The sequence below is a fragment of the Bombina bombina genome, chromosome 2, assembly GCF_027579735.1.
Source record: "Bombina bombina isolate aBomBom1 chromosome 2, aBomBom1.pri, whole genome shotgun sequence".
Lineage (NCBI taxonomy): Eukaryota > Metazoa > Chordata > Amphibia > Anura > Bombinatoridae > Bombina > Bombina bombina.
In genome coordinates this window covers 236,347,023-236,360,537 of record NC_069500.1, presented here as the reverse complement: position 1 = coordinate 236,360,537, position 13,515 = coordinate 236,347,023, and the positions used below count along the sequence as shown (strand labels likewise).

Sequence of the window (13,515 nt, the reverse complement as noted above, 5' to 3'; positions counted from 1 at the left end):
GTAGTCTTACAGGAGATACAGCCATTAGTGAGATAAAACATGTAATTACAATAATCATCTGGTAATATTTCAGGTGATACAGTCATTAGTGAGATAAAACATGTAATAACAATAATCATCTGGTAGTCTTACAGGAGATACAGCCATTAGTGAGATAAAACATGTAATAACAATAATCATCTAGTAGTCTTACAGGAGATACAGCCATTAGTGATATAAAACATGTAATAACAATAGTCATCTGGTAGTCTAACAGGAGATACAGCCATAAGTGAGATAAAACATGTAATAACAATAATCATCTGGTAGTCTAACAGGAGATACAGCCATTAGTGAGATAAAACATGTAATAACAATAGTCATCTGGCAGTCTTACAGGAGATACAGCCATTAGTGAGATAAAACATGTAATAACAATAATCATCTGGTAGTCTAACAGGAGATACAGCCATTAGTGAGATAAAACATGTAATAACAATAATCATTTGGTAGTCTTACAGGAGATACTGCCATTAGTGAGATAAAACATGTAATAACAATAATCATCTGGTAGTCTAACAGGAGATACAGCCATTAGTGAGATAAAACATGTAATAACAATAATCATCTGGTAGTCTAACAGGAGATACAGCCATTAGTGAGATAAAACATGTAATAACAATAATCATCTGGTAGTCTAACAGGAGATACAGCCATTAGTGAGATAAAACATGTAATAACAATAATCATCTGGTAGTCTAACAGGAGATACAGCCATAAGTGAGATAAAACATGTAATAACAATAATCATCTGGTAGTCTAACAGGAGATACAGCCATTAGTGAGATAAAACATGTAATAACAATAGTCATCTGGCAGTCTTACAGGAGATACAGCCATTAGTGAGATAAAACATGTAATAACAATAATCATCTGGTAGTCTAACAGGAGATACAGCCATTAGTGAGATAAAACATGTAATAACAATAATCATTTGGTAGTCTTACAGGAGATACTGCCATTAGTGAGATAAAACATGTAATAACAATAATCATCTGGTAGTCTAACAGGAGATACAGCCATTAGTGAGATAAAACATGTAATAACAATAATCATCTGGTAGTCTAACAGGAGATACAGCCATTAGTGAGATAAAACATGTAATAACAATAGTCATCTGGCAGTCTTACAGGAGATACAGCCATTAGTAAGATAAAACATGTAAAAACAATAATCATCTGGTAGTCTAACAGGAGATACAGCCATTAGTGAGATAAAACATGTAATAACAATAGTCATCTGGTAGTCTAACAGGAGATACAGCCATTAGTGAGATAAAACATGTAATAACAATAGTCATCTGGTAGTCTTACAGGAGATACAGCAATTAGTGAGATAAAACATGTAATAACAATAATCATCTGGTAGTCATACAGGAGATACAGCCATTAGTGAGATAAAACATGTAATAACAATAATCATCTGATAGTCTAACAGGAGATACGGCCATAAGTGAGATAAAACATGTAATAACAATAATCATCTGGTAGTCTTACAGGAGATACAGCCATTTGTGAGATAAAACATGTAATAACAATAATCATCTGGTAGTCTAACAGGAGATACAGCCATTAGTGAGATAAAACATGTAATAACAATAGTCATCTGGCAGTCTTACAGGAGATACAGCCATTTGTGAGATAAAACATGTAATAACAATAATTATCTGCTAGTCTAACAGGAGATACAGCCATTAGTGAGATAAAACATGTAATAACAATAATCGTCTGGTAGTCTTACAGGAGATACAGCCATTAGTGAGATAAAACATGTAATAACAATAATTATCTGGTAGTCTAACAGGAGATACAGCCATTAGTGATATAAAACATGTAATAACAATAGTCATCTGGTAGTCTAACAGGAGATACAGCCATAAGTGAGATAAAACATGTAATAACAATAATCATCTGGTAGTCTAACAGGAGATACAGCCATTAGTGAGATAAAACATGTAATTACAATAGTCATCTGGCAGTCTTACAGGAGATACAGCCATTAGTGAGATAAAACATGTAATAACAATAATCATCTGGTAGTCTAACAGGAGATACAGCCATTAGTGAGATAAAACATGTAATAACAATAATCATCTGGTAGTCTTACAGGAGATACTGCCATTAGTGAGATAAAACATGAAATAACAATAGTCATCTGGTAGTCTAACAGGAGATACAGCCATTAGTGAGATAAAACATGTAATAACAATAATCATCTGGTAGTCTTACAGGAGATACAGACATTAGTGAGATAAAACATGTAATAACAATAATCATCTAGTAGTCTTACAGGAGATACAGCCATTAGTGAGATAAAACATGTAATAACAATAATCATCTGGTAATATTTCAGGAGATACAGCCATTAGTGAGATAAAACATGTAATAACAATAATCATCTGGTAGTCTAACAGGAGATACAGCCATTAGTGAGATAAAACATGTAATAACAATATTCATCTGGTAGTCTAACAGGAGAAACAGCCATTAGTGAGATAAAACATGTAATAACAATAATCATCTGGTAGTCTTACAGGAGATACAGCCATTAGTGAGATAAAACATGTAATAACAATAATCATCTAGTAGTCTTACAGGAGATACAGCCATTAGTGAGATAAAACATGTAATAACAATAATCATCTGGCAGTCTAACAGGAGATACAGCCATTAGTGAGATAAAACATGTAATAACAATACTCATCTGGTAGTCTAACAGGAGATACAGCCATTAGTGAGATAAAACATGTAATAACAATAATCATCTGGTAGTCTTACAGGAGATACAGCCATTAGTGAGATAAAACATGTAATAACAATAGTCATCTGGTAGTCTAACAGGAAATACAGCTATTAGTGAGATAAAACATGTAATAACAATAATCATCTGGTAGTCTAACAGGAGAAACAGCCATTAGTGAGATAAAACATGTAATAACAATAATCATCTGGTAGTCTTACAGGAGATACAGCCATTAGTGAGATAAAACATGTAATAACAATAATCATCTAGTAGTCTTACAGGAGATACAGCCATTAGTGAGATAAAACATGTAATAACAATAATCATCTGGCAGTCTAACAGGAGATACAGCCATTAGTGAGATAAAACATGTAATAACAATAATCATCTGGTAGTCTAACAGGAGATACAGCCATTAGTGAGATAAAACATGTAATAACAATAATCATCTGGTAGTCTTACAGGAGATACAGCCATTAGTGAGATAAAACATGTAATAACAATAGTCATCTGGTAGTCTAACAGGAGATACAGCCATTAGTGAGATAAAACATGTAATAACAATAATTATCTGGTAGTCTAACAGGAGATACAGCCATTAGTGAGATAAAACATGTAATAACAATAATCATCTGGTAGTCTAACAGGAGATACAGCCATTAGTGAGATAAAACATGTAATAACAATAGTCATCTGGTAGTCTAACAGGAGATACAGCCATTAGTGAGATAAAACATGTAATAACAATAGTCATCTGGCAGTCTTACAGGAGATACAGCCATTAGTGAGATAAAACATGTAATAACAATAATCATCTGGTAGTCTAACAGGAGATACAGCCATTAGTGAGATAAAACATGTAATAACAATAATCATCTGGCAGTCTTACAGGAGATACAGCCATTAGTGAGATAAAACATGTAATAACAATAATCATCTGGTAGTCTAACAGGAGATACAGCCATTAGTGAGATAAAACATGTAATAACAATAATCATCTGGTAGTCTTACAGGAGATACTGCCATTAGTGAGATAAAACATGTAATAACAATAGTCATCTGGTAGTCTTACAGGAGATACAGTCATTAGTGAGATAAAGCATGTAATAACAATAATCATCTGGTAGTCTAACAGGAGATACAGCCATTAGTGAGATAAAACATGTAATAACAATAGTCATCTGGTAGTCTAACAGGAGATACAGCCATTAGTGAGATAAAACATGTAATAACAATAGTCATCTGGCAGTCTTACAGGAGATACAGCCATTAGTGAGATAAAACATGTAATAACAATAATCATCTGGTAGTCTAACAGGAGATACAGCCATTAGTGAGATAAAACATGTAATAACAATAATCATCTGGCAGTCTTACAGGAGATACAGCCATTAGTGAGATAAAACATGTAATAACAATAATCATCTTGTAGTCTAACAGGAGATACAGCCATTAGTGAGATAAAACATGTAATAACAATAATCATCTGGTAGTCTTACAGGAGATACTGCCATTAGTGAGATAAAACATGTAATAACAATAGTCATCTGGTAGTCTTACAGGAGATACAGTCATTAGTGAGATAAAACATGTAATAACAATAATCATCTGGTAGTCTAACAGGAGATACAGCCATTAGTGAGATAAAACATGTAATAACAATAATCATCTGGTAGTCTAACAGGAGATACAGCCATTAGTGAGATAAAACATGTAATAACAATAATCGTCTGGTAGTCTTACAGGAGATACAGCCATTAGTGAGAGTTGCATGAGGTTACACAGCCTGCTACAGAAAGCTATGGTAGAAAGAAGACACCAACATTTCTAACAACTAAGTCTACAAGAATTGGTGGAAGAGAAAAAAACTCTCTGAGGGTACAAATTCAGCTTTTTTTTTACTTCTACCTAAAACCTTGTTCCGACTCTGGCCTCTATTTATCAATGTCTGTCGGACCTGATCCGACAGAGCGGATCAGGTCCGACAGACATCGCTGAATACGGCGAGAAATACGCTCGCCGTATTCAGCATTGAAGCATTGAAGCTGACGAGGTCAGTGGTGTCTAAGATGAAGACATTGGTGGATCAAAAGAACTTTGAGCCTTACTATATATAGAGATTGCAGCAAAACTGTGCTCCCTTGTTTATCAAAATTATAATTTAGTGTAAATACATCTTCCAAACCTTCCAAACAGTTAAAGGGATATGAAACCCAAAAATGTTCTTTTGCAATTTCCAATTTACTTCTATTATTAAATTTGCTTTGCTCTCATGATATGGTTAACATTTTTGCAAAACTGCTGCCACAATGTAATTCAGATAAAGAGGCAGAATTATCAAATGTCTGTTGGACCTGATCCGACAGTGCAGATCAGGTCCGACAGACATCGCTGGATGCAGAGAGCAATACGCTCTCCGTATTCAGCATTGCGCCAATCGGCCACCAGCAGGGAGGTCTCAATAAACCCGATCGTAATCGATCTAGTTGAATTGTGGCGATTCCTGTCCACCTCATCAGAGCAGGCGGACAAGGTTATGGAGCAGCGGTCTTTGTGACCGCTGCTTTGTAACTGCTGTTTCTGACAAGCCTGTAGGCTCGCCAGAAACACAGGGCCTCAAGCTCCATTCGGAGCTTGATAGATAGGCCCCATGGTCCGGTTTCTAAGCTTATGTCCCTGCTTATTAACACAAGATACCAAGAGAATGAAGAAAAATTAATAGAAGTAAATTAGAAAGTTGTGTAAAATTGCATGCTGTGTCTGAATGATGAAAGAAATAATTTGGGTTTCATATCTCTTTAAGAATTATTAGGAACAAATGATGAGGTGGAAAGTATTTGGGTGACTTTGGAAATTGGAGATAAAAATGTTTTTAGAATAGGGGTTGTATATAGGCCTCCATTGCAGGATGAAAAACTGGACAATCTGTTATTAGATGAAATAACCAAAATGACCATGAAGGGTAAGGTTATAGTACTGGGGGACTTTAATTTGCCAGATATAGACTGGAATATTCCTTCTGCTAGATCGGCTAGAAGCAGGTATATTCTTGAATCTCTGCTAGGGGAATCACTTGAACAATTAGTCAAGGAACCAACTCGTAAGGAAGCTATATTAGATCTAATACTTACAAACAGTGATACAGTTTCAGATGTGTCTGTAGGTGAGAACTTAGGATCCAGTGATCATCAATCTGTTTGGTTTAGTATTCATGTTCAGGAACTGTCCACCCAGACTAAAACAAAAGTTTTAGACTTTAGGACGGCAGATTTTTCATTAATGGGAGAATACCTAAAAAACTATTTAAAGGGGAAAACTCTTATTACAGGGGTTCAAGAACAGTGGGAATTTGTGAAAGGTGCCATTTTAGATGCAACCGCACACTGTATTAGACATGTCTGTAAAAGTAAAAGAAAGCGGAAACCAATTTGGTTTTCCAAAGAAGTAGCACATGCTGTAAAGACAAAAAAGATAGCTTATAAAAATTACAGACACACACAAGCAGATGATGATATGAAAATATGGAGACTCCAACAAAAAAAGACTAAGCAGTTAATTAGGAAGGTTAAAGCTCATGCAGAAGAGAAGATAGCACAGTCAGTAAAACATGGGGACAAAACATTCTTTAGATATATCAGTGAAAGAAGAAAAAATAAGGTAGGAATAGTAAAATTGAAATCAGTTGATGGTAGAATAATAGAAGGAGATAAGCAGATTGCAGACTGTCTCAATGATTACTTCTGTTCTGTTTTCACTAAAGATTGTGAAGATACAATGTCTACATTAAGGGATGCTACGCAAAATAGAAACAAGCTTAACAGTAATCTTTTTACAGAGGGTGAGGTTTTGTTAGCATTATCAAAAATAAATGTTACAAAGGCAGTGGGTCCTGATAATATTCATCCAAGGGTTTTAAAAGAACTTCGATCAGTGCTAACTGTCCCATTAACTGATCTGTTTAATCAGTCACTATTAACAGGAGCTGTCCCAGATGATTGGAGAATATCAAATGTAATACCCCTTCATAAAAAGGGCAGTAGAGAAGAATCTGGCAACTACAGGCCAGTTAGTTTAACTTCAGTAGTAGGGAAATTAATGGAAAGCCTCTTAAAAGAAAGAATTATGACTTACATAAAGACAAGCAATTTAGAGGACCAAAATCAGCATGGTTTTACTTCAGGGAGATCATGTCAGACTAATCTAATTGACTTCTTTGATTATGTAACAAAAGTATTAGACAAGGGAGGAGCAGTTGATGTAGCATATCTAGATTTCAGCAAAGCATTTGACACCGTCCCACACAATAAACTTATTCACAAACTATATCTCCTTGGTCTAGATTCAAAAATTGTGAAATGGGTGGAATGCTGGCTTAAGGACAGAAAACAAAGTGTCTTAGTAAATGGAGTTCATTCAGCAGAGGGGGCTGTTACTAGTGGTGTTCCTCAGGGGTCAGTTCTGGGGCCTGTTTTGTTTAACATATTTATCTGCGATATCAGCAAAGGGCTACAGGGGAAAGTATGTCTCTTTGCAGATGATACAAAAATTTGCAACAGAGTGGATGTTCCAGGGGGGGTAGACAAAATGAGAAGTGATATACAACAATTGGAGGATTGGACAAACGACTGGGATCTAAAGTTTAACACAGCAAAGTGTAAAATAATGCATTTAGGGAAGAAAAATCCAAATGTTAATTACAGACTCAATGACACTTTACTGACTGTTACAGACGAGGAACAGGACTTGGGAATTATTATTTCAGATTATTTAAAACTTAGTAAACAATGTAGTAATGCAGCGAGTAAGGCTAGCAGAATGCTTGGATGTATTGGTAGAGGTATTTGCAGCAGAAATAGTAAGGTTCTTATGCCACTTTATAGATCATTAGTTAGGCCTCATCTTGAGTATTGTGTGCAGTTCTGGAGACCATATCTTCAGAAGGATATTAACAAACTTGAATCTGTGCAAAGGAGGGCTACCAAAATGGTACATGGTCTAAAAAATAAAACTTACCAGGATAGGCTCAATGACCTAAATATGTATAGCTTAGAGGAGAGAAGGGAAAGAGGTGATATGATAGCAACTTTCAAGTACATTAAAGAGTTTAGTAAAACTGAGGCTGTGGGTATTTTACATAAAATGGAAAATTCAAGAACAAGGGGTCATGAGCACAAGCTAAAGGGTAGTAGATTCAGGAGTAATTTGAGGAAGCACTTTTTTACAGAAAGAGTGATTGATTTATGGAATAAACTTCCTCAAGAGGTAGTAGCAACAAACACTGTGGGGGACTTTAAAAATGCATGGGACAAGCATAGGGCTATCCTACGAACTAGATAAGTTTATACTGTTAGGTAAGGTCGGGCAGACTTGCTGGGCCTATGGCTCTTATCTGCCGTCAATATCTATGTTTCTATGTTTCTATGTTTCTAATTATGCTTTTTGGACAGTATAATGAATATAGTCTAGTCCTTGACAAAGATCATATGCATTTTTAAAATATTATCTGTTTGTTTACAATTGGTTTCAATTCACATATAAATAAAATGTAATTATTTAACAATGATTAACAACATTTTACAATGTTCTGAAGTATTAATGTGTCAAAATCCAATATACTTTCTGACAAATTTCCTTTTTTTGCTTTCACATCTATAGTTCGATAGGCATGATTGATCATACAATGTCATATTCATGCATTTTGAACACGCTCTGACAAGTTGTATGTGTCATGAAATTGTTTTGGTTTACATTACATTTACACTGCTATAAAATGAGTTTATGAATTGCTATAATGATTGTTTTATTTCAGCATACTAATAGCCAAAACACCTTAAAGGGACATAACACCCTAAATTTTTATTTCATGGTTCAGATAGATCATTACATTTTAAACAACTTTGCAATTTACTCATATTATAACATTTTCTTTGTTCTTTGGTATCCTTTGTTGAAAAGCTGACAGGTAAGCTCAGGAGAGTACACGTGTCTGTAGCAATATATAGCAGCAGATTTTTAAGAATTTTATACATTTGCAAAAGCTCTATATGTCAGCACATTTTTTTGCCATGAAGTGTTCCAGACGTGCATTCTATCTACATAAATATCACTTCAAAAAAGAATACAATGAGCATTAAGTAAATTTGATAATATAAGTAAATTGGAAACACTTTTATAATTGTATGCTCCGTCTAACAGGCAAAGCAAATATTTTGTGTTTCTTCTCCCTTTATAAATACAGTAAAGAGTCCCATGGTGCACTCTAACCTATTAACCCCTTAACGACCAACGACATATGGGGTACGTCCTGCAAAAAAATGCAGTTAATGACCAAGGACGTACCCCATACGTCGTTGGTCTTTGAAAGCAGTGGAAGCGATCCTGATAGCTTCCAGCTGCTTTCATGTTATTGCAGTGATGCCTCAATATTGAGGCATCCTGCAATAACTGTTTTTAGCCATCCGATGCAGAGAGAGCCACTCTATGGCCCTCTCTGCATCGGCTATCGATAGCCGTTACCGTTGGTGGGTGGGAGCTCATCCAGGGAGGCAGGTGGGCAGTTATTGGTGGAGGAGGGGGGAGGGATCTTGTGCGGGTGCGTGCGCGTGCACGAGAGCCGGGCGCGTGCGTGCGTGCACGTGAGATCTATGCAAACAGCATCAATATGCTGTAGATCTGGAGGGTGGGAGAGAGGACTGGGGAGGGTGGGATTTTCAAATCAAGGCATCTGGGAGAGGGGGGGGGCAGCTACACTACAAAAATATTTAATAAAATAAAAAAATTTAAATACATTATTATTTTTCAAACTGGGTACTGGCAGACAGCTGCCAGTACCCAATATGGTGCACAATAAAGGCAGAGGGGGGGGGGTTAAAGAGCTGTTTGTGGGGGGATCAGGGAGATTGGGGACTAAGGGGGGTCCTACACAGCAGAAGAATTTTTATTTTTTTTTTAAAACCTAAAACCCCCCAAAAAACTTTTATTTTAGTACTGGCAGACTTTCTGCCAGTACTTAAGATGGCGGGACAATTGTGGGGTGGGGGAGGGAAGGGAGCTGTTTGGGAGGGATCAGGGGGTGGGATGTGTCAGGTGGGAGGCTGATCTCTACACTAAAGCTAAAATTAACCCTGCAAGCTCCCTACAAGCTACCTAATTAACTCCTTCACTGCTAGACATAATATACGTGTGATGCGCAGCGGCATTTAGCGACCTTCTAACTACCAAAAAGCAACGCCAAAGCCATATATGTCTGCTATTTCTGAACAAAGGGGATCCCAGAGAAGCATTTACAACAATTTGTGCCATAATTGCACAAGCTGTTTGTAAATAATTTCAGTGAGAAACCTAAAATTGTGAAATATTTAAAGTTTTTTTTAATTTGATCGCATTTGGCGGTGAAATGGGGGCATGAAATATACCAAAATGGGCCTAGATCAATACTTGGGGTTGTTTACTACACTACACTAAAGCTAAAATTAACCCTACAAGCTCCCTACATGCCCCCTAATTAACCCCTTCACTGCTGCGCATAATACACGTGTGGTGCGCAGTGGCATTTAGCGGCCTTCTAATTTCCAAAAAGCAACGTAAAAGCCATATATGTCTGCTATTTCTGAACAAAGGGGATCCCAGAGAAGCATTTAAAACCATTTGTGCAATAATTGCACAAGCTGTTTGTAAATAATTTCAGTGAGAAACCTAAAGTTTGTGAAAAAGTGAACATTTTTTTTTATTTGATCGCATTTGGCGGTGAAATGGTGGCATGAAATATACCAAAATGGGCCTAGATCAATACTTTGGGATGTCTTCTAAATATATATATTTATATACATGTTAAAGGATATTCAGGGATTCCTGACAGATATCAGTGTCCCAATGTAACTAGCGCTAATTTTGAAAAAAAGTGGTTTGGAAATAGCAAAGTGCTACTTTTATTTAGTGCCCTATAACTTGCAAAAAAAGCAAAGAACATGTAAACATTGGGTATTTCTAAACTCAGGACAAAATTTAGAAACTATTTAGCATGGGTGTTTTTGGGTGGTTGTAGATGTGCAACAGATTTTGGGGGTCAAAGTTTGAAAAAATTGTTTTTTTTCCATTTTTTTTCCTCATATTTTATAATTTTTTTAATAGTAAATTATAAGATATGATGAAAATAATGGTATCTTTAGAAAGTCAATTTAATGGCGAGAAAAACGGTATATAATATGTGTGGGTACAGTAAATGAGTAAGAGGAAAATTACAGCTAAACACAAACACCGCAGAAATGTAAAAATAGACTTGGTCCCAAACGGTCAACAAATGGAAAAGTGCTCCGGTCACTAAGGGGTTAAAGGGACACTGAACCCAATTTTTTTTCTTTCATGATTCAGATAGAGCATGCAATTTTAAGCAACTTTCTAATTTACTCCTACAGGCCCATTTATCAAGCTCCGTATGGAGCTTGAAGGGCCGTGTTTCTGGCGAGTCTTCAGACTCGCCAGAAACACAAGTTATGAAGCAGCGGTCTAAAGACCGCTGCTTCATAACCCTGTCCGCCTGCTCTGAGCAGGCGGACAGGAACCGCCGGAAATCAACCCGATCGAATACGATCGGGTTGATTGACAGCTCCCTGCTGGCGGCCGATTGGCCGCGAGTCAGCAGGGGGCGGCGTTGCACCAGCAGCTCTTGTGAGCTGCTGGTGCAATGTTAAATGTGGAGAGCGTATTGCTCTCCGCATTTAGCGAGGTCTTGCGGACCTGATCCGCAGTGTCGGATCAGGTCCGCAAGCCCTTTGATAAATGGGCCCCCAATTATCAATTTTTCTTCGTTCACTTGCTATCTTTATTTGAAAAAAAGGCATCTAAGCTTCTTTTTTGTTCAGAGCTCTGGACAGCACTTTTTTATTGGACGATTAATTTATCCACCAATCAGCAAGAATAACCCAGGTTATTCACCAAAAATGGGCCGGCATCTAAACTTACATTCTTGCATTTCAAATAAAGATACCAAGAGAATGAAGAAATTTTGATAATAGGAGTAAATTAGAAAGTTGCTTAAAATTGCATGCTCTATCGGAATCATTAAAGAAAAAAATTGGGTTCAGTGTCCCTTTAAACAACTGCCAGGGTGCTGGAAAATGAACAATCCATCTCTCTGTCAAAGAATCCAACATGCTGGGCTTGTACCAGCAAAAGTAACGTTTCATTGGTGACGTTTTGGGGACCTAGATCCAGATCAGGGAAACATCACCAGTAAAATTTTACTTCTGTTGGTACAAGCCCAGCGAGTGCAGATTCTTTGATATATATATATAAATATTTTTTATTTTTTTTGCATGAGACATAATTACACCATCATTAGATTGTAAGCTTTCTAGGAATGAAGTGCCCAGTGATCCTTCTGTCCTAGTCTGCCTTCCCTTTCTGATCATTATTGCACCCCTGTATAACCTTGGTTTACAAATACAATTTATAATGATAATATGAATAACTGTTTATTGAAAATCACTGGCCTATTCAAAGTTTAGAAGATGCCAAAAAATGTATCCTCACATTTAGATCTGCTAGTTCTAAAATGTCTATCTTTTCCTATCTTAAAGTAAAATATTATAACTCTTAATTAATATTATTATTAATTGACACTAAATCCCATAGCTGAAAAATACCAAACACTTGGGGGGACTTTCACTATGCTAGACATGAATGTTTGATACTTTACAGAATGATCATCTGTGGATCTGATGCTTTGCTAACGGTTTAGTAAGGTGCTTGAATTAAAGGGTTAATGGTGAGGCACTGCAGTATACATTTGCAGGTAAAGTAATTAAAGTACATATTAATATATTTTATCTCTATACCAACTTGTTTTATGTCCCTTTAAGTTGTCTAAGTCAGTGATTTTTAACCTTTTTTTTGCCGTGGCACACTTTTTTACATTAAAAAATCCTGTGGCACACCACCATCCAAATTTTAAAAAAAATCACACATTGTAGCCTAATACAGCATATATATATACACACACATACACAAACACACACATACTGTATGTATTGTGCTGTTATGCCATGCCTCCTACAAACTACCCCTGCACTGGGAGTAAAAAACAAGCAAAGTTTAAAAAATGTCACACTGTTGTCAGTCTGCCGTGGCACACCTGAGGATCTCTCACGGCACACTAGTGTGCCACGGCACACTGGTTGAAAAACACTGGTCTAAGTTAATGAGAGTTTAGATTTATTCTATGTTAGTTTATGTATAATGTTTATATAGTTTATTAGCAAATAGCAGTGGTCTGATACTAAATCCATTCACCGCCTCACAGGTGACGCCAAACTAATTTTCCTGGGATGATTGGCAAGCAGCATAGGTGCCTGGCAGGCTCTAAATGCCGGCAAATATAACCTTGTATTGTCAAAGAATGATAACTTGGGGCTTTACACTAGGGGCAAGATTATATATGCGGCACAAGCTTCAGCGTAACTGCTGAAACCCTCGCCGCCCTTAACTTCATCTCGCAAATCGGGGTAGCACATATACGGCGCCGGCAGTTCATAAAGTGCCGTAAGTCGGATAAACTAGCAATGTCCAGAAATGTGCGTAAATATACATCTGGAGTCACCAGTGAGTTATGACACTTAAGAAACTGCCGGCGCCTAATAAAATAAAATAATCAAATCTCCCGTAAAAGTCTAACTTGTCTCCCAAAAATAAACCCGACACGCAATCCCCCCATATCGCAACTAATAATAAATTTAT

At 36.6% G+C, this 13,515-nt stretch overlaps 1 protein-coding gene across 1 annotated transcript in view; it reads left to right on the top strand.

Moving 5' to 3' along the window:
* The window catches only part of KIAA0825 (KIAA0825 ortholog), a 1,109,509-nt gene that overhangs the window by 1,010,827 nt on the left and 85,167 nt on the right, over positions 1-13,515 (top strand). The window lies entirely within an intron of this gene.